The sequence below is a fragment of the Asparagus officinalis genome, chromosome 1 (genome assembly GCF_001876935.1).
Source record: "Asparagus officinalis chromosome 1, Aspof.V1, whole genome shotgun sequence".
NCBI lineage: Eukaryota > Viridiplantae > Streptophyta > Magnoliopsida > Asparagales > Asparagaceae > Asparagus > Asparagus officinalis.
The window spans coordinates 122,990,348-123,016,349 of record NC_033794.1 but is presented as its reverse complement, the minus strand read 5'-3'; the positions used below and the strand labels follow the sequence as shown (position 1 = coordinate 123,016,349).

Genomic DNA, 26,002 nt, shown 5'->3' with positions numbered 1-26,002 from the left:
GCCAGATTTGTCACAGGCCGTGAGCATGGTATCCAGATACATGCACGACCCCGGGAAGGGTCATTGGGAGGCTATGAAGTGGATTCTACGGTATATCAAAGGTACCGTGAATGTTGGTTTGGTATTTCAGAAGAATGAGAAGAACGGGCAGGATTGTATTGGTTACGTGGATTCTGATTATGCGGGGGATCTGGACAACCGCCGGTCTACTAAGATGCACACTTCATTCTACAGTGGCTCTCTCCACTACGGAGGCAGAGTATATGGCGTTGACTGAAGCTGTGAAGGAGGCTTTGTGGTTGCAGGGATTATTAGAGAACTTGGGGATTGCACAGGAGACCCTTCGGGTATATTGTGATAGCATGTCAGCTATCTATTTGGTGAAGAACCAGGTTTATCATGCACGCACGAAGCATATCGATGTCAGATTCCATTTTGTTCGTGATGTTTTGGATGAAGGAGACGTCATATTGGAGAACATCTACATGAAGGACAACCCTGCGGATATGTTGACCAAAGTTGTTTCAGGAGTGAAGTTTGGTCATTGTTTGGAGCTTTTGAACATTCTTCGGTGTTGAGGTATTTGTAGGCCATTGGGTGAACTACGTTCGGCTTGATTCCTTGGGCAAGAGGATACGTAGGCAGTCATGTTTGATTCAGCCGGTTTGGATTAGTTGATGGGGGTGAGATTATTTGGACTCTCGTTCGGGTCCTTGACTTGTTGTCGAATGAGTGGGACATTTGGTTTGGTTGGTGTCGGCTCAGTTTTGGAAGAAACTTCACCGAGGTGAAGAATTGTGAACGTGGGGCCCATGAATCACGTGAATAAAAAGAAACCGAGTGAAGGAAGTTGGTTGCTGTGCGTAGGCCCACCCGGAAACCCGATTCCGCATAGGCTATAAATAGCCTAGGGTTTCGTGAGCACAATGTGTGTGAAGGAGGAAATTACAGAAGAAAAGTCGGCTCTTTTTTCTCTTGGCAGCGGACGGAACTGTGGAAGAAAAAACGAAGCCGCTGTTTTTAGTTTTTTTTTGTGTATCCTTTGAGAGAATATTTGTGTGAGGGATCTGAGAGTTTGTGAGAGAGTTTTATTTGTGAGATTGTAAACCCCAATTGTATCTCTCCCTCTAATAGTAGATCTACCCCCTCCTTGCCCCGTGGACGTAGGCTATTTGCTGAACCACGTAAAAAATTTGTGTTCTTGCCGTGATTTGTAATAGCTTGTAGGTTCCCTCGACGCGCAGTCCTAGAGCTGACGAGAGGAAGAGCTGATATCTCACTTTGATAATATATCTGGCTTTTGGTTCTTGTTTCTTTTGAGAAACGAGAATTTTATTGTGATCTAATCTCTTATTGTGCACCTTGCGCACCGAAGGTGCTGCCGAAATTTCCGCTGCGCACAACAATACCGACATAATGTTGACCATATATTTCACAGTGCATGTTTTGATGGTAAGGGACAATGTGTTTTTGGTGCTTATGACGTTCTAGGTTACATATGAAATGACGAAATCTAGAAAAAAAAAATTAATACTAAATACAAACCATATCATAGCCGACAGGTTGATGCAAGATGGCACAGTCAGCTCAAAGCTGAAAATGGTGAAGAACACGATTCTTTTTGCAATATGGGTATAAATTTGGGCTTTTAATGGATTGGACATGGCTCGGATATGATACTTGCCAAATTCGTATTTGCTTACCAAGCACGGATATAGATATGGACGTGGATATGTCTCGGTAAGAAAAACTCATATCCTTATCCTATCTATACTACTTATAAAAGAGAATACTCATGTCAAAACTTTTGATTTCCCTTTTTACCCTCTCAATTTTTTATCTCTCACAATTATATCATTATTTATAAAACTAATGATCCATAACCTCTCATTAACTATGCACCTCTTTATTTTCTCAAATTATTTGGTCATTCACTAGAATATATTAATAATTTATAAAGATAAAAAATTCATAAATATATGATACTTTATTATAAATAATTATTAATTATATAAAATAGTAAAAGTCATTCATTTAATAAATTAATGCACATAATTATAACTATTAATAATAGTATAAATAGGGGTTGCTTCTTTATGTTGCAAAGAATATTACCTTGTTCGATAATTAGTATCATCTTAGTAATAAAATTTTGGACATTATAAATTAAAAATATTTTTATTTTGAAAAATTAATTTATATAAAAATATTTGGATCCAAGAAATTTATGAGACATATACTTTTCTCTTCTTTTCCCTAAATATTTGGTCACTCACTAGAATATATTAATAATTTATAATGATAATAAAGTTAATAAATATATTATAATTCCTTATAAAAGATTTATTAATTGTAATGAAATAGTAAATTTATTTATTTAATAAAATATCTTACATAATTATAGTTATTAATAATAGTATAAATAGGGGTTGATTCTTTGTATTGTAAGGAATATCACCCTTTTCAATATTATAATATCATCTTAGTAATAAAAATTGGACATTATGAATTAAAAATACTTTTATTTAGAAAAGTTACTTTATATAAAAATATTGGATTTTTGAATTCTATGAGTCATTCACTTTTTGTTGGAAAGTAAATGTCTCATAAATTTCAAGGATCCAATATTTTTATATAAAGTATTTATCCTAAATAATAGTATTTTAAATTTATATTATCCAATTTTTTATTACTAAGATGATATTAATTATCGAGCAAGGTAATATATTTTACAACATAAAGTCATATAATATTAAAAATTACTGCCACTATTTAATAAATGTTACAGTAAAATATGTCCATAACATAAATATTTAATAATATAAATGGTTTAATTATATCAATAGTGTTACTTAAACTAATGATTATATTATTATTTAATAATTATACTCCTAAATAAATTGTTTAATAATATAATAATAAGCTAATTTAAATAACCATTAAATGTATGTTAATAATGTTAGATCCTAGAGGGGGGGTGATTAGGGTCTTATGCTTATATGCCAATTAAAACTAATTAATAAGTTATCCTAGCAAGTATAAAATATAATAAGATATATGAGCTAGGATAAGCAATATGAACAATGAGATATATCCTAGCAATGAGATATACTATGGGATATATGCAAGGATATACAAATTAACACAAGGGTGAAATAAACATAAACAAGATAGTGGGCAAAGTAAATAATGAGACAATGGTGATATGAGAAATGAGCACAAATAAGAATAAACGCCAAAGCACACTCAAACACAATCAAATGATCACGGAGTTCGAACCTTCCGTCCTACGTCTCCGCTCCCCACTCCCGGGGAGAAATCCACTATCACAATTCGGTTTGGAAGCCGGAACTTCTACACACTCGGTTTTCTAGCTAACCGAAAACTCTACAACACACACTCTTACAAACCCACTCTACACCCTCACAAGTGTTGGACCTAGCCGTGTCTCCCTCAAGTGCTCGGTTATAACCTCTCCCTAGGTTCGTCAACCGACGCCACTCCTCTTGGGACGATCCCCGACTCTCACCATACACTCCTCTCGGTGTACAAGTGTATTACAAAGTGATCTCATGATTTAGCACAATACAAAGAATGATTGTTCTCTAATATGGATGAGAACACAATAAAAGCTCACACTCAATTGTTACAACTCTCACCAACCCAAATATACTATGTATAAAAATACAATAAGCTCAAGTGGGTGTGTGTGTGTAAACAATGGGTAAAATCAAATCTAACTCAGATAGCAAATTAGCAATAATAAGATTATAAAAATCAATAATAATATTGCTAGAGAAAAGAGTTAGAAAACTTCTCTATAAACACAAAGAGAGGATGAGAAGATATTGAAGATAAACTCCTCAACAGATGATGCAAACTCCTCTTTGTAACAGCAAACCCTAAAAACAAACTAAATAAACTTAAACTCTTTTAAAACTTGTTTAAAACATTTCTTGGATTGGGTTGAGAACTAAGATCAAGGGGGTATTTATAGCCTCCTAAAAACTCAGCCAAAAACCCCAAACAAAAGACCAAAAACCCCAACGAATCAGAAATATGATTCTGTACCAAATATGACAGTTGGGCGATCGGCGGGGGGGGCGGGGGGAAGGACAAATAGAACAGGCTACGGTCGACCGCAATGGTCGACCGTGAGAACTTACAGACTGACGGTCGACCGCCACGGTCGACCGTGAAAGTTTCTGCTGACTTCTCAGAAAAAACATGGGCGCGGTCGACCGTGACGGTCGACCGTGAACTGATATATGAAATTTCAGGTTTTGAAAATAGTTTGCTGATTTTAAAACACTATTTAAAAATATCAAATAAATTCTAAAAATTATGAAACTTTGGGAAATGATTGTAGACATGATAATATACATGCTACAAAAACTGGTTTTCTAAAAGTACTTCCCAAATGAGAAATATCATCATTTTACAATATAATCCAAAACACGAAAATGTAAACATATGAATTTTGACATTTAGGCTAAACCATGTTTTGAAACTTTGTATAATAATTATGTAGACTTAATAAAATATGTATATGATTATTGTTAAGTCCAAAAACTAAGAATATAATATTTTTACAAATACAATAAAAAATGAAACATATGAGTATGTATATGAAAATATATTTGTTTCATATCTAAGTAGTTAAACCAAATCACAATAATAAATATGAAATATGTAATTTCATATTTATAAACATAAAAAGCAAAACTTGTGTTGCATATATATATATGACTACATATATATACAAGGAAACCAATAAAATGTGTGTGTATATGATATTGAGCTTAGAGTATCTAACACACATAATATAAAACCTAAACTAGATTCCCCAAGCCGATCTTGATCTTCAATAAGCTTGACTTGGTACACTATGCGGATGAAGCTGAACTTGGATCTTGAACTTGAATTGCATAAGCTTCACTCCACAATTCCGCTAACCTCCATTAGATATGATCGTTGAAGCTCTTTTCCATCCATCGTCCAACATATTGTTTGCCTAGAATAAATATAAAACACAAACACTAGACAAATAATATTAGATGTAAATTATTTGTAAATCATCATCAAAACAAGAAGGCCAACAAATAATAGTATGAGTATTAATTATAGTATAACTTAAAAAATTTAATCATAGTGCAATTAAATAACCTTGTAAAATGTTTATATATACTTTATTAAATAATATAATATTAAATACAACAACATGTCCACGTACAAAGCACGTGCATTATACTAGTATATATATATATATATATATATATATATATATATATAGAGAGATAATATAATATTAAATACAACAGCATGTCCACGTACAAAGCACGTGCATTATACTAGTCTTCCTAAAGTAAGAGGATTGTGAGTGGGGAGGAGAATTGCAAATGAAATTTTCTTAAAATCTCAAGATTGACCTATGAGAACCTGAACTCATAATTAATAAAATTGCCTATTACATCTTTAAAAAGGCATATTAGTCAAGTATTTTTCATCCCTTTCCATAATTTATTCTAAACAAACATGTTATATCATACCTTGTCATCCCCTTGTTGTCTATCCAAACACAATTAAGTACATTCCACCTTTCACTTTTCACTCCCTCCCCTTGGGTTCACCTCAAGCACTCCCCTCCCCTTCCCTCCCTTGTATCAAAACCAATAATTAATAATGTGTTGTGGTTTGTCGTTGTAGACAATTACTGGTAATTCTCAACTGAATATGAATGCTAAAATTAAAGAGGAAAATATAACATGAAGACATATATATAGATAATTATATAGAGGTTGACATTAATTAAGAGAAAAATATACATTAATATAGATATATCTAACTATAGTTAAAAAATGTTACATAATTATGAGAAAAAAAATTTATAGTGGTAAGGGAATTTTATAACTGCAATTTGGAGGTGTGTTTATTATAATTAATTTAACTAGGGGTTATGATAAGAATTTGAAGGGGTGTGATTTATATATGTATGTATATATGTGTTTTATATATGCATGTATGTGTTTGAACATGAACTAGAGTGTATTTATGTATGTATGTATGTATGTATGTATGTGTTTAATGGGTGCATACGCGTTTGGGGCGCATTTTAAGAAAAAAAATTTAACATCCAAAACAATTTTATAATAGTATAGATTGGCTTTAGCCTAATGGGTGAACCCACTAAGTAGAGCACCAAGAGACCTAAAACCATGACCAACTAAGATATTCCTCTAGCAAAACCCTTGGTTTTTGAAGTTAGGATCACTTGAGACTAAAAGGAGAGGGGATTGACCTCATTTCATCACCAAGGCAAGTGATTTGCTAAATAATACGTTTACATTTCCTTGTTGGGTTTTCCTTCATCTTTATGATTTTGAGTTATTCTTTTGGAAAAAAAATCTTCAAAGTGAGTTGTGAATGATTTCAAATTAGTGGAGTTGTTGCTTGGGGATGAAGACCTTTAGTTTTGGCTTGACATCATATCCAATGTTGGAAAAGGAAAGATTAGCGAATAGTTGCATTAGCACTAGTTTCCTTTGTTTTTGAATTCTAAATGGCAGATTATGTCTCTTAGAAGATACATTGATGTTTGAGTTTCTTGTGAGAAGGAGTAAGGGAATCCAATGTCAAAAATGTAGGCATTTGGTGAACCTCAAACTTAGCAATGGTAGAATCTAGGTTGATGATTTATTCTAAGTAAAAGAGGGTCCAAATGAATCCTATGGATGTATAAGAATGTGGATAATTGATGGGTTAAAATTTGAACTTGAAACTAAGTTGTTTTGATTCAAAAATCCTAAGACCCAAGACTTCCAGAACACTCGACGATTGAATCTATATCAGTTCTGTTCTATTTGACAAAAAGTAGTTAAAACCCAAACCCCTAAGTTTTAGTGTATCACTGAATACTGCATATTGAAAATCTCCATAGTTATTCGAACTATTAAGCCCTTCAACAATATGAGAAAACCAAATAATATTCATAAAAATATAGTTCATATGACACAAGAGAGCTCAATAATGAGTTTGTTATATTTGAAAAACTAAGATCATATCTTTTGATCATCAAAATAAGTCTCAAATCCATTAGTCTAAGGGATTAAATATGAGAAAACCAAATAATATTCATAAAAATATAGTTCATATGACACAAGAGAGCTCAATAATGAGTTTGTTATATTTGAAAAACTAAGATCATATCTTTTGATCATCAAAATAAGTCTCAAATCCATTAGTCTAAGGGATTAAAACAATTGCAACTGTATGATCAGCATGTACTCGGATATTTCGGATACGAATATGGAACTGTGTATTTCATTATATAATCATATCCTACTGGTTATAAATTTTAGTAACTATATTTGTATCCTAACGGATACGGATACTGCTATATGCACAGATACATATAGCTTTTGGCACCCTTAATATCAATGCTTCATATATTAAGTCAAGCTCAATGTTAGACTCATTCTTAAAATTGTCGGTTCATTATTTGGGAGATTAAAATTGTAACTTTGGAAATGTATTTGGGCAAAAGACTATTATAAAAACTTGCTAATTTTTTATTTAAATTAAAATAAATCTCTCTATGTACAGAAGGAGTTATCACTAGTAGAAAACAGAGCATTGGCGACGAGGAAATCTGTCGCCAATGTAGTAAAATTCATCACCAATATACTTTTGTGACGGGAAACAGTCCATCATCAATAATCCTATCGCCAATGAACATTGGCGACGGGGTCATCTGTCGCCAATGTTCATTAACGACGAATATGTATTGGCAACGGAAAACATTGGTGACGGACTACGTTCGTCGCCAATGAACCGCCAATGTCATGGCGGACGGGAATACGACCTATCGCCAATGAACATCGGCGGACTGGGCGGTACTCTAGTCCCTCCAACAATGAACATTAGCGAAGGGAACACGGCCGTCGCTAATGTTCATCGGCGATGGGTCATTCCTGTCGCCAATAAGCATTGGTGATGGGACTAATTCTGCCGCCAATGTTCATTGGCGATGAGTGTATAGCCGTCGCTAATGTATGTAATCCAAAAAAAATTTGCTTTTTGAGCCCCCTAATCGGGAATGTTTACCTGTTGCTATCAATATTCACAATATATTCAACAATATTTACATTTATTGATTCACATCCAACAATATTCACGTTCACAATCATCGATTCACATCCAACAATATTCACATTCACATTCATCGATTCACATCCAACAATATTCGCATTTAACGATTCATATCCAACAATATTCACATTCACATTCATCGATTCACATCCAATAATATCTAACAATCTTCACATTTATATTCATCGATTCACATCCAACAATATCCAACAATATTAACATTTATCATTCATCAATTCACACATATATATAATCCGGAGGTCATAATATGTTCAACACAATCCAAAAGTCCACAAAAGTAACAAAAAAGTCTAATTCACCACTCACTCATCATAGTCGTGGTCCCTATCGTCGTGATCCCTATCATCGGTGATGGTTGCATCAGAATATCGTATCATACTGCTACTTCCTACGGTGGTATCTCCTCTAGCCTGAAAAGAATGTAAATCAATATGAGAATATATTCCAAAATACTCATAATAAATACATATATAATATGACATATACCTCTCCACCACTTGCAGCTACATGCTCATCAAATGTCAACCCCATAATCTCTGTGTATATAGGATGCAGAAGCAAGTCCTTTAAGGGTTGATAATCGATGAGTCGATGAACGACATCCCAAGTCGTTTGTGCACCGCCTAACTCGTGCTTAATAGTTGGAAGAAAACTTAAAGGCAATGGAATTTTAACATTCTTCAATAAGTATTTTCCAATCTTACCCATGATGTATGACGTGTCACATGTCACGCGAGGTCACAGATTGGTTGCTAAGCTTATTGGTGGTGGTGAGTGTCTTAACTCAAGCACTTGACAGATGCACTCTTCCTTTCTTTTTTGATTGGAAACCGTTAGCTATGTCGACAACTTTCATCCACTCGTCTCTGGTCATGCGGTTAGGCTCTATAGGAGCGTCCTCTGTACTTTGAGACTGCATGACACAGGATAAGACATCGTTTTGAGAAGTTTCTAGCACCGCATGCATATCATATATCATAAAAATTAAAAACTTTGATGAAAAATCATTAAGTATATACAAATCTAAAATTAATCTTATACTTACGTTCAATTCATTAATTTTCTCTACATTTTTGTCACTTCCTTCTACACTTTCATAGCTCTAGGGCGGTGTATAAGCTCTTTTAGCAAGAAGAGTCGGGGGCATAGTCAAAGCGTCCTATGATATATTAAATTCCAAATTAAATGTAAGAAACTAATCGCATGAAATCAGTTTTAATAATTATGAAAATGGTGAATGAATTTAAGAAAAACGTAAAAAATAAGCAAGACAAGCTCCACCACATCCTGGTGTGGTGTCTGCCACATCCAGGTGTGGCAGAATCTGCCCTGTTTTCAGATGTGTGGGCCCCCCCCCCCCCGGGTGTGGCAGACTCGTTTTTAGAATCCCAATCTGTTTGAGATTGTGTTTTGTTATAAATAGATACACGTTTTTAGGGTTTCTTTGATTTTGATTAATCATTGATTGGGGGATAGTTGGAGCACAGAAAAGATGTATTTTTTAGCTATTGGTTAGGGTTTTATTTTAGAGAGAATTAGAGATTTGTTGGTGAGATTAGTTTATTGTTTTGAGTGATTTGTAATATTAGTTTGTACTCTTTTTTTCTATTAGTAAAAACCCATCCCCTTCTTGTCCCGTGAACGTAGGCAACTTGCCGAACCACGTAAAAATTGGTTGTTTGTGTTTGTACTGTTATCTTAGATTGTTTAGCCTTCTATCTTGACGTTTTGGTTTGGTTCCTTGAAACACATCAATTTGGCCGTCGTGCACAACAAGTGGTATCAGAGCTCAGGCTACACTTGAGATATTTGGAGGAGTAGATCACTTTAAAAGTTTGTCTAGGGCTTCAGTTGGTGATAAAAGTGAGATTTTTACTATTGGTGATCTTATCTACCATCGTGTGGGGGTGAGATCTTTCGGAGGCTCTTATTAGGGTTTCAGTTAGAGGTAAAAATCTCTCTTTTTTAGTTTGGATTTATTCTTCGTTTGTTCCATATTAGTTTGTTGGTGCTTTGAGATAGATGATCGAGAAACAAGGAGTTGTGGAGGATACTTCTGGTGTAAAGACCGTCCAAAGTTTGAATATCAACTCTATGAAGATAGATGTGGAGAAGTTAATGGCACAAATAATTTTGGTCTTTGATGATGCAAAGTCCTGTATGCGGCGCTCAACGCGTAAAATTTGGGGGATACATTGGAGTTGGACGGGAAACCGGATGACATTGAGGAAAAGGTTTGGAAGAAGATAAATAGAACGGCGTGTGGTGTGATTAGATCTTGTTTGACTCAAGATTTAAAATATGATGTGATTAATGAGACTTCGGCTAAGAAGATTTAGGAGATCATTGAGAGCAAGTATTTGACCAAGAGTGTAGAGAACCACTTGTATTTCAAGAGGAGGCTTTACCGCTCCTAATTAAAGAATGAAACCTCCATTGGTGATCACATGAAGCTTCTTGCGGATTTGACGAATGTAGATGTTATGATTGAAGATGAGGACAATACGTTGTTGTTGTTGAGTTCCTTACCCGACGAGAAATATGAGATCTTCATTCTTACTCTTGTTAATGGGAAGACATCTCTTTCATATAGTGAGGTCACCGCTACACTTATGAATTATCAGCTTCGAAAGAATGATAAGGAGACTTTATTTGAGCCGGTAGCAGGGGCATTGGTCGCAAGAGCAAAGAGTCCAAACCGAAATAAGATGTCGCAGTCTAGAAGGGCACATCCTGGAGTTCGTAGGAATCAGTGTGTATTTTGTAAAGAAGATAGATATTGGAAAGTCGAATGCCCAAAGTTAACAGATCGAGCCGGGAAGAATAAAGGGAAAGCTACTCAAGCTTCAGAGGTGAATGTTGTCAAGACTAGTGGTGACAATTCAGATTCGGATTCTTCAGGATACTCATTATCTGCACTACCGTCAGTTTGTGTTGCAGACTCTACAGAGTGAATGTTAGATTCGGGTGCTTCATACTACATTTGCCCTAGGAGGGATTGGTTCTCCAGCTTTAAGGAGTTGGAAAGAGGGGATGTCATGCTCATCGGTAATGATCATGAATGCCCTATTGGTGGTATTGGTACACCATTCGGATTAGGATATGTGACAGGATGATTCAGGAGTTGAATGAAGTAAGGTTCGTTCCTCAGTTGAAGAAGAACATCATTTCACTTGGAGTTTTGGAGGTAGCAGACTATAGGGTGACCTTGGAGGATACATCTCTGAAGGTTACATTTGGGTCCATGATTGTGATGAAGGGCATCAGGAGAAAGAATTCGTATTATTTAATTAGGAGCACGGTGTTTGGTAGAGACCTGACGACTTCTTTGGATTTGGCTAGACTGTGGCATTCGTTGAGGCTGAGATATTTGTTTATGGGATATTTGTTTATTGGTGTCGTGCATAGATTGTTGAGGAGTGCTTTGACCTACAGATTGAAGTCATTTGAGCACATTGGGATGAGCAAGAAGACCAAGATGGAGTTTAACACTTCTATCCATCGATCGAGGGGTCTTTTAGGTGGTGTTCATTCAGATATTTGGGGGCCTTCCAAGGAGGTATCATTGGGAGGTAATCGATATTTAGTTTCCGTAGTTGGTGATTGTTCTAGACATTTGTGGGTTGCAACCAAGTCCCGTTGGTATGAAAAATCCTAAAAGTTAACAACATATGGACAAAGTGTATTAGCAGAAAGATGACCCGTCGTTCTAATTCTGGTAGGGGTCATTTCTTGCATTTGTGCCGAGTTCATGACAATTGGAGACACTTCATTGGAGAGGAAACATTAGGGTAACAAGATGAGATGTCATTTTTGATTGTTCATTCCTTTTTTGAGGAGGATTGGCGTTTGATGTCGAGCATTGGTTTTGGTGTTCGGGCTTCGACATATTTGGGTCATCTTGTTTATAGGTTGTCGACTGCTACATTTGGAGATTTTGGATCTGGTAGAGCTGCTTTAGATTTTGGGTTGCGTTGGATATTTGGTTGCCCAGTATTTGGTCACATCGAGGATGTGAGATTTGATCCGCTTACACATTTGGGATTCAGAGGCTCGTTTGGTTATCAGTTGAGAGACTTTGATTTTGTTCTGAGTAGGTATGTCATAATCGACTCTCAGCAGGTGAAGAGTGTTGATCAGATCATTAGGATATCGTAGCGGGTGAAGAGTAATGGTACTCCACGTTAGGTGCAGATTACTCCACATAATTCAGATCATACTGCATCGTTTGGGATTCTAGCTGAGGTGACACAGTTTGGGGATCATTTGGATTTGGATGCAGATGATAAATTAGTTGATTCGAGTGCAGCTGGTGGACATAGTTTGCATTTGGTTATGGCCGTTGGTTCACCTCGGGTGGAGGTGTTTGGATTGTTTCACTTTGGGGCCATTGGGAGAGCTATCAGTTGCAGATTCGTTGGTGATGTTAGAGAAAGGTTAAGAACCCTTCTATTTGATTGAGGGCCTTTGGAGGACGTTGGGTGAACTACGTGAATGTTTGATTCCTTGTGCAAAAGGATACGTAGGCAATTATTTATGATGTAGTCGGTTTGGTGAGTTGATACCGACATTTGGAGTTTGTTTGCATTCTCGTTTGGGTTCTCGACTTGTTGTGGATTGAGTCCGTTGTCATGGTTTTGTTCCACTTCGTACTGAACACAACAAGTAAGACTTTTGTTTTGGTTGGTGTCGGCTCAGTTTTGGAAAAACTTTGCCGAGATGGAGAATTGTGAAAACGACGAAGAAATTTGAGAAAAACGTGAAAAATAAGCATGACAGGCTCCACCACATCCTGGTATGGTGTCTGCCACACCCAGGTATGGCAGAATCTGCACTGTTTTCAGAGGTGTGGTGTCTGCCACCCCCGGGTATGGCAGACTCGTTTTTAGAATCCTAATTTATTTGGGATTATGTTTTGTTATAAATAAAGACACATTTTAGGGTTTCTTTGGTTTTGATTAGGCTTTGATTAAGCATTGATTGGGGGATATTTGGAGCATAGAAAAGAAGTATTTTTTGAGCTATTGGTTAGGGTTTTATTTTGGAGAGAATTAGAGATTTGTTGGTGAGATTAGTTTGTTGTTTTGAGTGATTTGTAATCTCAGTTTGTACTCTTTTTCTCTATTAGTAAAAACCCATCCCCTTCTTGCCCCGTGAACGTAGGTAACTTGCCGAACCACGTAACAATTGGTTATTTGTGTTTGTGCCGTTATCTTGGATTGTTTAGCCTTCTATCTCGATGTTTTGGTTTGGTTCCTTGAAGCATAAAAAATTGACCGCCGCACACAACAATAATATGATCATACCGGGTTTTCACTCAAATACTTAAGCTCGATCTGAGCATAAGGAGTAGATCATAAAAAAATGATTGTATAGCTTTGAAACCAAATAAAAGCTAACACTCTGTGATAAGTAATCTTGATTTAAACCAACACTCTCACCTGTCATAGGAAGACTTCTATCCCATTAAGAATATAGTAGTGCTTACATCTAACTTTGATTACTATGTGTATTTTTATTTCTAAAAAATTTTGGCAGCACCTACCCGCTGTTCTCCAAGTACACTGTGAGGATGTTATTATGTGTATCGGTAATGGACCGAAATCGGTAAGTAATAGGCCGATACACATAACAACATACGCTTATTGTACCCAGAGACTAACAAGTACGTGTGACCGAAATTTTCTAGAAACGAAAATGCACAAAGTATACCAAGTTAAATGTATACACTACTATATTCCTAAACCGTCCGAACTGGATAGATCCAATAGTTACTTTCCAATTCTTTCTACTTATAATATAAATTAAGCGATCCTCTTCGGTATAATTTAAATTTCATACCCAAAGTGGAATCGTCTATTTATATTATAAATCTAAATAATTGGTAGTAATTATTGGACGGGGATCTACGGCTGACGTTAACTTGTTATTCACCTAAAATTAAAATATAACACATTATTGTGTTATATATCTCACTACTAATTTTTTAAAAAAAAATATAAAAATCTTTGATTAATTTACATATTTTAGAGTATTAGGGTTATATGTCTAAAAATAATAAGGATAATTATTTGAATAATTACTATTATTAAGGTATAAGTTAGATTTATTACCAATTTCTTTTATGGGTTAGGGTTTCGATAAGGTTTAAAGATTTGTGTTGTAATTAGGGCTAAGATCAAGTTTAGGGTAAAAAGCATTCTACAATATTCAAAAGATAAAAACAGTAAATAAAAATAATTTAAAAATTCAAAATATTCAAAAATTTTGAAAGTACCTCTCTAAGGAGGATTGGCTAGGGCGTCTGGTCGTCGAGGGCGGCGTGCACCGGGTCATCGAGGGCGGCGGGTCATCGAGGGAGGCGTTGGTAGTCGAGGGTGTGTGCCAACGGTCGCTGCGAGGGATGTGCGGTCGTCGACTGTGTCGTGCAGGGTCGACGGGGCGGCGTGCGAGGTCGTCGAAGGGAGGCGTGCGGTCGACTGGCGGCGTGCGGTGGGTCATGGGAAGGGCGGTGGTTCGTCGACGTGCAATGCGTGCGGCGGTCGAGGTAGCGTGTGGGGTTGTCGAGGGCGCCGCGGTTGTTGAAGGGAGGCTGGGGGTTTTCAGAATGAGGCACTAAGGTAAAGAGAGAGAACGGAGGTGAGAAGAGAGGGTTTGGATTAAGGTTTGGTTGAGATATTTATGTCTAGGATATTTTAATTTTAAGCCCCTCAAAGTTATTATATTTTCATATTAGTTCCCAAAATCTCATAGAAATTGCTATTGCAACCCTAAAATCTAACTATTCTTACTAATTTTTCTTTTACATCCTACGAGTCAAAGTTAATGATTTGATTATTTCAATATTACTCCCTCAAATATTCAATATTTCCAAATTAGTCTCTCAAATCTTCAATATTTCAATTTTACTCACTCAAATCATGAAAATTTCTATTACATCCCTCAAATCATAACAATATTTACTATTATTACTAGTTTTCTTTGACTTTTAATTATAAAAAGTTAACCCGTATGGACCTAGTTGACCCGTTAAAACGTGAAAACTAAATTCATTAAAAAAATACCTTCAACAGATATCATCTACGCTATAACTCAATTTCGACGGTTCTTTCTCCTCTTAACCTTATAAAACTCTAAGAGAACTTTATCCAAACTATTTTTATCAGTGCTTTAGTGATTAAATCTCATTAAGCTCTTCTCACATTTATTAATGTTGTTAAAGCCAATTAAGAGTAGTGAAGGTCATCGAATTTACTAGCATAAACAATAAAAGATAATAAATTTAAAAAATAACATAGACTCCCTAATTAATTGAAAAGAGCTATGATATGTTTTGGTATATTATTCACAAGATTAATATGATTACATGTTCGTAACACGTATAACTAAAAATGATCTCTTCATTGGCCTCTCATCATTTTCTCATCATATTCATTTTTCTCATCATTTTCTCTAAATTAATCAAAGTCGAACCCAAAAACTCACGAATACTTATCGAATGTCAAAGTATATTTATTCCACCAAATAATTTAATTTTAATTTTCAATTAGTATTAAAATTCATAAATAAAAATTATTTATTTATACTATATGATGTGTATATATTTAAATAAATATTTAATTAGAAAACAAATTTAAGTTTATTTAAGTCTTAAAATCCGTATATAAAACTTAAGTTGAAAAGGTAAATGGTTAAAATACGGCATCATATATGCAATAATACAAGTAATAACACGTGATCAATTTTAAACAAATATTTAATGTACAAACAAATTAAATATACATCTGCTCAAATTCCAATCTTTAGCAAACTCGAATTCTAAAAAATATTTGTTTAGCGTTAAATGAACTACCGAATCAAATATGACTGAATAATTAGTTTGGTATACGTATTAGCGACGACATGGATCCGTCGCCAATAACTATTGGCGATGGGTAAACTTTGTCGCCAATAATTGTACTATTTGTCGCCAATTGTTGATGTCGTCGCCAATTAGTATTGGCGACGGGCCAGTTCCGTCGCCAATTGTTTGACGAGTATTGGCCGACGGGAAACGACACATCGCCAATGTTTGTGTTGGCGACAGATTCGATATCCGTCGCCAATACCCTATTTTCTATTAGTGTACCCATAATACAATTAGATAATGTTATTAGTAAATTTTCAAAATTATATAAATAATGAGAATATTAAACATACATTTTTAAGTTATTTTTCTTAAAAATTTGTAGCTAAACGACAAATTTGATGGGACATAGAAAATAAATTAAAAATTACAAAAAACTAAAAAGAAGTATTTCGCTTCTCATCACATAAATTAATAAAGTGATAGAGAACATAATAAAACTCGTCTTCTGATCGATAAAGTTACAACATAAAAAATGAAAAGATAAATATAAGATAAGGAAAAAATAATTTTTCAGTTATAAAAATATAGCGTACAACTATATTTATGCTTTTTTTAATAAAAACTTCAAATTATAAGGTTTAATAATCTGCACGTGCATTTGCACGTGCAAAGCTGCTAGTGAACAATTGAAACTGCTACTAAGTCCTTCAAATCTTAGAATATTTGGGATTAGTCCTTCAAATCATTATATTTGGAGTTAGTCCTTCAAATCATTAAAGTTGCTATTAGATTCCCCAATCTTTTTGGTTATTATGACGTTAGTCCCTCGCTAAAGTGGTGAGAGTAATTGGAGGGAAATTGATTCTCCAAATTATTGAAATCACTATCATATTCTCAACTTCTCACAAGACATTTCAAATTAAGAGGTGTTTGGTTCAATTTCTACAAATTATAGGAAATATTTTCCACCTAAAATATGATTTTCTTATATTTTTTAAAAAAGTTATAGGAAAAGTTTTGAAAAGTCAAAAAGCATCAAAAGATTGCGACTAACGTCATAATTATACTTCATACTAATTACTTGCTATAAAAAATTATTATGACATTAATCATGAAGACATTAGGCATTTTAAGCAGTTTTGTTATGAGAATATGAGAATTATATTTTCATTCTTTTTAACAGTTTAATATTAAGTCAAACATATATGCAGTTTAGGTTGTATCATTTCTGACTACTTACATTTTATTACCGTTTTATTTTGTATTATTTTGCTATATCAATTTTTGTATTTTAGAGAAATCCGTGCATCGCACGGGCTTGAAACTTGGGCATCAAAGCGTTCAAGCCAACAACAACGTTCAAAACTCCGAATCTTTACCTTACTAACAACAATAAAAACACAAACTCAAATCATCATTTATTGATATTCATAATTAAATAAATAAATAACTAAAAAAATGCCTCATAAAATGACAAAGAAATAAAATACAAAAGCATCTAATAACTTATCAGCCTATTACAATCAATTGCTCTCTCAATTTTTACACAACTCCATTTGTTTGACTTCAAGTGAAGAAACTAAAATATGCTTTTATATGTGAGCAAAATAAGAAATATAAGATTTCTAGTGAAGATGCAAATATAAAAGATGAAGCAGACTTTGAATGTCTATCTACACTAATAGAAGTACGAGGTCTTGCTAGTATAAATTACAGGAAAATTTCTTAGGGATCCTGTGGTGTCATGGCCAAGCTCTATTAGACTCACAAATTTTTTTCAATGAAGTAATATTTATATTATTTATGACAACACCATTAAAATGAGAAAACATATTTAAAATTTTGGACCCGTGCGATGAACGAATTTGTGTAGAGAAAATCCACAACTTTTTTGAAAAGATTATGCTGAAAGAAAAATTGCAATACAAATTCTTTAGACTTTCGACAAGAATAATATACAATTTGTTATATATTGTTCATTATATAATTTTAAAATGATAGTTGTCTAAAACTAATATATTTCAGTTGTTAGTAGTCAATTATAAAACTTATAGTCTCACTTATATGAGAAGGAGTAACACTTGTATTACATGTCATTATAATTAAAAATATCCAAGTATATTCAATTTATATGCTTGAAAGAAGAATATAATAGACATGAAAAAAGAGAGTAGAAATCATATTATACCATATTTCCTGGTGCACAGCATTCTGAACCAAGTATATGGTTTGGAGAGGATATTTTGGTAATTAGACTACTCCTATCTAGCACAATTGAACCCCGCACAAAGTGGTTATGATAGAATTGTAACTTGAAAAAAGAAAAAGTGTGAAATACTCAACCATTACCATTACAAACATGAAATGCAAGGGAGCATATGTGTGAAAATTAGATCGGAGCGTACTCATTAGTTAATATGGCAGTGCACGATTAGTTAAAATATATTACAAAAATACAAATAAAATAAAATCTATAATATTTTGATCCTTTTCAGATGTCTAGTGTCACGCCAGAAATTAAATGCAACTGATTATTTTTCCAATTGATCTTTTAAGTACCTTTTCAAAATAACAAAAAGATTGATTAAAAAAAGCCTAAAAGCTATACGTACAATGCAAACTTGGATCATCCGTATGGTGATAAATTAGATAAGATAATAAAGTCAAATAAATTTAGTTAAATATTGCTTATATTTTCTTTCTTATACTCGTTACAACATGGTCACCGGTTGAAATTTTTATAGTACAGTATGGATACAAAGATGAGTCTTTCATAGTTAGTAATTGTCACAAGTATCTCAATTTTCAAATTTCTAAAGTACAGTCATATGAGAATAATATTTGCACCTCTCCATCTTCAAAACCACTTGTAGAGAATTTAGCTTCTGATGATCAATATGTCCACATAAATTAAACTAAAAAATTAAGTAAACATGTGTAAAAAGTTTTGAGTAATACCATGTAGCTGTAAATAAAATTATCAAATAACTCTAAAAAAGTCCAGAGAGAAAAGCAAAAATAACCCTTCACCAAAACATTTCTCATGTAAATCTTCAGATGTGAAATTCTATTTACATTGAGCACTATACTTTACCTAACGTGTTCAAAATGGAAATAAAAATCTTCATATCCAACTTGCTAAAAGAGGTTGTGTACTCAATAATTAGACTCCTATTATTGCTTGTTCTCACAAAACAAATGAGCCAATTTCATTGACACAACTCTTCTTCTGCACAACCACACATTTAGCTCATCATGAACGTCGTGTTCACCATACTATTTGAAGAAACAAAATAACACAAAAAATATAATGAACACCCATAGTAGTACAAAAAAAACTAAAATTCCAATTAAAAGAAAATAATAAGATTAACATTAAAAAATCCCTAAAATTTTGCATAAACTAACATGCAGGTTCTCTTAATATAAATTAGTTGCCATGCAATTGAACATTTAAAACACTAAAATTTTGCATCAACAGTAAGCTATGGATTGCTAGGAGAAACTTACTTTTGGCAAAACTTAAATTTCTTACACTGATTACAAACTAACCCAATATGTCCCAGACTCCGTTTATAGACAATAAATCTGCTAAAGAGTCAGAGATAGTTGAAAACAAAACTCACTTTTCCATAATGAAGATTTAGCAATTTTGAAGAATATATCTAAATGAAGGGAATCTTGGTATTTCAGACAAAATCCGAGCCTACGAAAATAGCCAAATAATAAGAAATAGTTAGAACAAATAAATATTAATAAATGCAAATATTTCTTATAAAGAGTCGAGTGAATAAATGGGAGAGAGAATACCTCATAGCCACACTTGACTGACTAAGATTCACCTCACATCATTGCATGCATATAAGAGACTTCTATTAGTATCCTATGTCACATGATATTCGTTAGTTTCATTGTCTCGAGTGATATCATCTAATGTTCATTAGTACCAAAAAAGAGAGAATTTAGGGGTAGCGGAAGACCGATGGCACATAAGAATGTCCTGTTTCTTTCACTTTTTATTTGCTGCCTGTGCCCTTCTCGGCCTCTTTGTTCTTCCTCTCTAGTCAAGCAGATTAATTTAACAAAAAGCTCAGAAGCAGCATATCCAAACAATCATTACAAAAATATATGAAACCATCAGCATATTAATTTAACTTCTATTTGGCATTAACCTCGTTTTACTTCTAGTTTTCAGCCCAGTTGCTGACTGAAAACATCCAATCCTAAAATCTATATGAGGTGGCCAAATTATGCAACCCGCAGGCAAAATAACTCATTTCAACAAAAATGCCTCAAAAATCAAGCTTTAAGTTATAACAAAATCATGATAATAAATACAATGCCAGTTCCAGGCCTCAGCTAAAAACTTGAGCAAATTACAAAACACTGCCCAAAAACAAAAGGCATCCAACGCAGAGGAGAAAGTGAGAACCTGAGAGGTACTAAGCAAGCCAAATCTCGGCGGCGATTGATTCGAACCTCCGCGGTCTCCGCCACCGCCACCGACGGGATGTTAGTATGCGTAGTGAGCAGAAGACTCCGGTGAATGAGGACTCATTTCATCCGCCAGAGATTTCAGCCATCGCCGGCGACTTGCCGGAAAATATGCTCCCCTTGACTCTCTCCGATTTACCGCCGCCGGAGCAGAAGCACCAGCTACTCTTGTCTCCCAAAACCCCCATCGATTCCTTCCCCTTCTCCTTTAGTTAAATTTTGATTTCGATTGTTAAAAGAAAAGGAAAAGAAAAAAAAAACCCAACCTTGGTAGCGTGTCGGCCTCGTGCGAACGGCGTTTTGGAGCGGGTCAGATCTAAAATAGGCTGTTTCCCAAGAGAAGATGAACTGTCGCTTTGAAGAGGGAGAAGAGAACGGTGTGGGAAGAAGATACTTAGATTGAGGGAGATGAAGATTGAGGGATTTTAGAAAGTGGCTTAGATTGAGGGATATGGGTGAAATTAAACTCACTCGTAGATCTGCGTCTTCAAGTGTTCAAACACTGACTTCATCTTCTCGACGGCGTCCATTTCCTGCGAAAAAAATCCCCCCACCCCAATCTTGTATTTTGTTTACTAGCGTGTGTGAACTTTTGTTTCTTGCGTTCAATGTTGTTTCTCTCAAACTTTATGGTGAGGATTTTCGGTTCATTCAAGGGGGTGTTTGTTTCACCAAAAATTTTGGCATTTGGTATGGATTATGGGGGTGTTTGGCAATCTGAAAGTGAATTTAAAATATGTAAGTTACTTTTTTTTTACAAATGACTTTTACATCCATGTCAGCACGCAAGTGAAATACAATGTTTGTTTGAAAAATTAAATTATTATCGAAAGTGCAATATGAAGATGATGTGGCAAAATAAGATTAATTAGAAAATATAATTAAAATTATTTAATTAAATTAGTTACCTTTTTGTCACTTTCATGTGACTTCACCACTTTTTTAGGGGAAGTCAAAATTGCATTAAATCTTATGTGTCAACTTTCTTACATCTCACTTTCATAACCACTTACATGAAAACAAACACCTTAATTGTTAAATGAAAGTAACTTCCTCACTTTCATCTTTCACTTGCATGCAAACAAACACCCCCTATATGTTTTGGGATAAAAAAGTGAGTTTTTTTGTATTTTGGGATTCTATATATGATGTTTGTTTTAAGAAAATTTTTAGAATATTGAATCCTAAAAGTGCAAAAAGTGCTTAATTTTTAGAATTTGTCAAATCCTCTCAATTGGAGAGGATTTTAACAAATTCCATAAATGGGTGTGCTTACCCCTCGATTGGAAATGATTTGACAAGTACCAATTTTATATTTTTGTGGGAGGTAACCTCACCAAGATAGCATATTTATCATATTACAAAATTTTGACATTTGATAATGCTACAATTTGAGCTTGAAACAAAGAAAATATTACAAATTGTAGTATTCCAAATCCCAAAATATTAATGAAACAAACAACATTTTAGAAATTCCAACTCATAACAAAACACCTATGGATTTTAAATCTCATGATAAAATTCATATTCTAAAATTATAGGATTTGAAACAAACACCCCCTTAGTGATTAACACCCGGAGAAGAACGCCAGGTGGATTGGCCTAATCTAGATTAATTTGGGCGATTTTTATTTTATCTTATTTTATTTTATTGATTGAATAGTTGGGAACGAATTAGCTAGCTAGTATTATACTGCTAGCTTCTAAGGAACGGTTCACAATCTGAAGCTGGGTACTGAAATTATGAAGATTACATCAAAGCACGCATCACTTCTCTTCGGAAAAGAAACGATACGTCGCTTTCCCTTAATTAAGTTGGAAGAACGATAAGGGTTTGTCTCCTTAACATTAATTACAAAATCCTTTGTTATTATTTAATCAAACATCTCCTTGTCAATTAGCATCAATGAAGTTGATGAATTATTTTTATGATAGTCTAATACGATTAAGTCGTAAGGGAAGCTAATGTTTTATTTAGATAGGAGTGATTGAGGGGGAAGAGAAACGAATTTAAATGAATTTACTTTGTGTGAGAGTTTTTTTAGGGGAGGGAAGTAATACAGTTCATATTTGTTCACCTTTATTTTACATAATTTGGCTGCTACTCAAATTGGGATGTAGAGGAAGTTAATTATTTTGGAGCATCATGATATAAATCTAATAGTTAAGAAAATTTTCTTTTATTTTTTTATTGAACTCTTAAATGTGATTAGAGAACATTGTGTCAAGGCCCTAATTTTAAGAACTACATATGATCAACATCTTCAACTTTTTTACCATGTGATTCAACCCCTAAAATCCAAACCTATGTGATTTAGCCTTTATCCAGCCATTATTCTTTGTCAATTAAGCACAAAGAGAGTGAGAGAGAGAAATAATTTTTTTTTTAAAATACCCTTATCTCCTCCACTCTTTTCTCTTCCTTCCTCCTCTCCTCTCCTCTCCTCTCCTCTCATCCTTTCTTCTAATCCATGTCCTCCGTCCTCTCTCCCTCTTCCTCCTTTTTCTCTCAGACGCCGACATCATCCTCCGCCACCACCGAACTTAGGTGTACACTCCAGCCATGTTGTTAATCTGGGGGTGTATTACTTAGAAAAACCCAATATTATTCACTCCTCTTCTCCCGCTAATTTTCTCTGCTCTGTCTTTCTTTCCCCCCGAAACTAAAAAAAGCCCTAATTTGGCCGACAATGATGAAACCCTCAAATTCGTCGTTCTCGTCGGAGGATCCGTCAAACAACAGATCGGTCTCCAACACTGAAGGCGAAGAGGTGGTGAAGAACGAGCCGGAGGAGGTGGTGTCGGAGGAGGACAAGGAGGAACTCGAGGTCGTCGCAAGTTCAACAAGACCTCTAGGCTATCGGTTTTTTTAAAAAAAAATTCATAATTTCTGTTTGAACATCGTGGAAAGATGAAAATTTAAAGAAATACCGGCTAAATGTGATTTTTGTTTAACAATTTTTGATGTTAAGTTCAAGCCCAATGTGGGATATTAAGTCTAATGAGTTGAAAGTGAAGTCAAAGGCTTGTATGTTAAGTATAATGGGTTGAATAATAAGTCTAATTTGTTAAATGTTAAGTGTAATTTGTTACATGTTAAGTCTAACGCGTTATATGTTAAGTCTAATTGGCGTGATGTTAATTCTAATTGATTAAATATTAAGTCTATAGAGTTGGAAGTGAAGTCCAATGGCTTGTATGTTAAGTCTATTGGGTTAAATAATAAGTCTAAATATGGAACGTTTAGTGTAATGGATTATATGTTACATCTAATTTGTTAAATATTAAGTATAATTTATTACATGTTAATTCTAATGTGTTGTATGTTAAGTCTAATTGGTGTGATATTAATTATAATTGGTTAAATGTTAAGTCTATAGAGTTGAATATTTAATCAAATCGGCTAAATGTTAAACCTAGTTGGAAGATATTTTTTTATCTAATGAAAAACATGTTACTTGTAATGAAAATGATATTAATTCTAAACGGTCTAATGCTAAGTCTATAGAGTTAAATATTAAGTCTAATCGGTTAAATGTTAAGCCCAATTGGAAAATATTTTTAATCTAAAGAAAAGCATATTATTTGTAATAAAAATAATATTAAGTCTAAAATGTTCAATGTTAATTCTAATTGAGAGGAATTCAAAGTCTAATAAGTATAACGTTAAGTCTAATTGGAAGATTGTCAAGTCTAATTTATTAAAATTTAAGTCTCATTTGTTAACTCAAATTGGTTCGATGTTGTTTGCTGGAAAATTTGTAAGAAGAAAATTGAGAGAATCGAATTTGATTTATTCCTTCTAACTGCTTAGAAAAAGAATATTTACAACTCTCTCGATCTCGATTACAAGTTGAATTTCCTGTTTACAAAAGAGAAAAGAATTGATTTGAATTCTCCTATTTGTTTAAGTTTGGGTTCTTCACGATAGCGATGAGATGTCTCCCTCGAATGCTCACGTTGAGTTTGCTTCTCGTTGACGGTCCGAACATCTTAAACTCGTGGAACACGGTTGAATCATCTTGATTGATGTCGAGGATAACTTGCGTGACAACTTTGAAAATAACTCTTAACGAGTTTAAGAACTCAGAACGAGTTTAGAAGAACTTGCAGAGTAAGTTTTTAACTCTGATCGAGTTGAGAAGAACTCTTAGAAAGAGTTTAGAAGAACTTGCAGAGTAAGTTTTTAACTCTGATCGAGTTGAGAAGAACTCTTAGAAAGAGTTCAAAAAGCCAAGTCGATTAATCTCAAACGCTTTCAATAAAAGCCTTCCAAGATGATCCAAGAGTTCCTCCAAGTTGCTGATCTCCAAAGCTTCAGATAGAAGATCCCAAAAAATCAACCAAAGATCTCTTCTTTTTTTCCAAGCCGAAGTATCCGGACTAAGCTGATTTCCCAGCTATTTATAGAGGATTAAGGGGTGTAACCGCCCCCTTAATTCTTTCATAATGGGGTTGAATGGGGTGTAATCGTTCTCTTAATCTGCTCCTAAGTGGGGTGAAAATACCTCAAATCGTGGGGAGAAAGCGGTTTCTGGAACCGTTCAACTCGTGTTTGAACGAGTCAAACGCTGAAAACAGCGTTCTGGGCCCGAACTCTACGTTTTAGACCTGAAATGCAGAGTTGGGCATTTCTAGTTAGCTCAGAACATAGTGGCCGCACCGCTTTTTGGATCTGGAACGCAGAGTTGGGTTTTGCGTTTTGGGCTGAAAACGCAACAATGAAGTCTGTGTTTGGATGTTACAACGTAGGGAGGACCTCTGCATTTTGATGTTGCAACGTAGGGAGGACCTCTGCGTTTTTGATGTTGCAACGCAGGACCGACCAACCTTTACGTTTTGATATTGCAATGAAGGGAAGACCTCTGCATTTTGTTGCTGACACATGGGGGAGGTCCTCTGCGTTTTAGTGTTGCAATGCAGGGAGGACCTCCGCGTTTTGTTCTGGGAACGCGTCCATGAGCTCTGCGTCTGGACTTGAACGCTGGGGATGAACCCTGTGTTTTGCATTTGGAATGCGGGCATGAGCTCTGCGTTTTGATTCTGGAATACAAAGGCGAGCCTCAGGCGAGCTTGGTGAGCTTCATGCTAAGTCCAATGTTCAGGTGAAGTCTAGTCTTGCAGACGGACTTCGAAACATAACTTGTTGCGAAGACCAGGTCATAACTTTCAAACCGTAAGTCGGAATTGAACAAATTATATATAAAAATCGACTATCTCGACAAGACGGAGCCAACCAAACCAAACCATATAAGGTTTGGTTTGTTCCTGTCCGTTTTGCCAAATTCCTTACAGTTTAAGAGATATCTACGTTTTGATTTGAAGAGACCGTCAATTTGTAGTCTTTTTTGCTAGAGTGTTGCAAAGATCATCATCTTGTAATCTTCTTATTGGCTCCTTAAAAATATGAGAGTCGTCAGATTGTAACTCCCGATGTTGATTGTGAAGGCTGTTGATTAATTGTAACTCCCGATGTTGATTGTGAAGGCT

The 26,002-nt window shown here is 34.6% G+C and overlaps 2 long non-coding RNA genes across 2 annotated transcripts; both read right to left on the bottom strand.

The window, feature by feature from the left end:
- On the bottom strand, positions 8,308–14,543 carry LOC109844346. The gene is made up of 3 exons (XR_002247996.1): positions 14,447–14,543; positions 8,874–9,082; positions 8,308–8,579 (listed from the first exon to the last, which is right to left on the bottom strand). It is a non-coding gene; the product is annotated as an uncharacterized LOC109844346 (long non-coding RNA).
- On the bottom strand, positions 19,361–21,123 carry LOC109831042. Its single transcript, XR_002244428.1, has 3 exons — positions 20,451–21,123; positions 19,829–20,078; positions 19,361–19,724 (listed from the first exon to the last, which is right to left on the bottom strand). It is a non-coding gene; the product is annotated as an uncharacterized LOC109831042 (long non-coding RNA).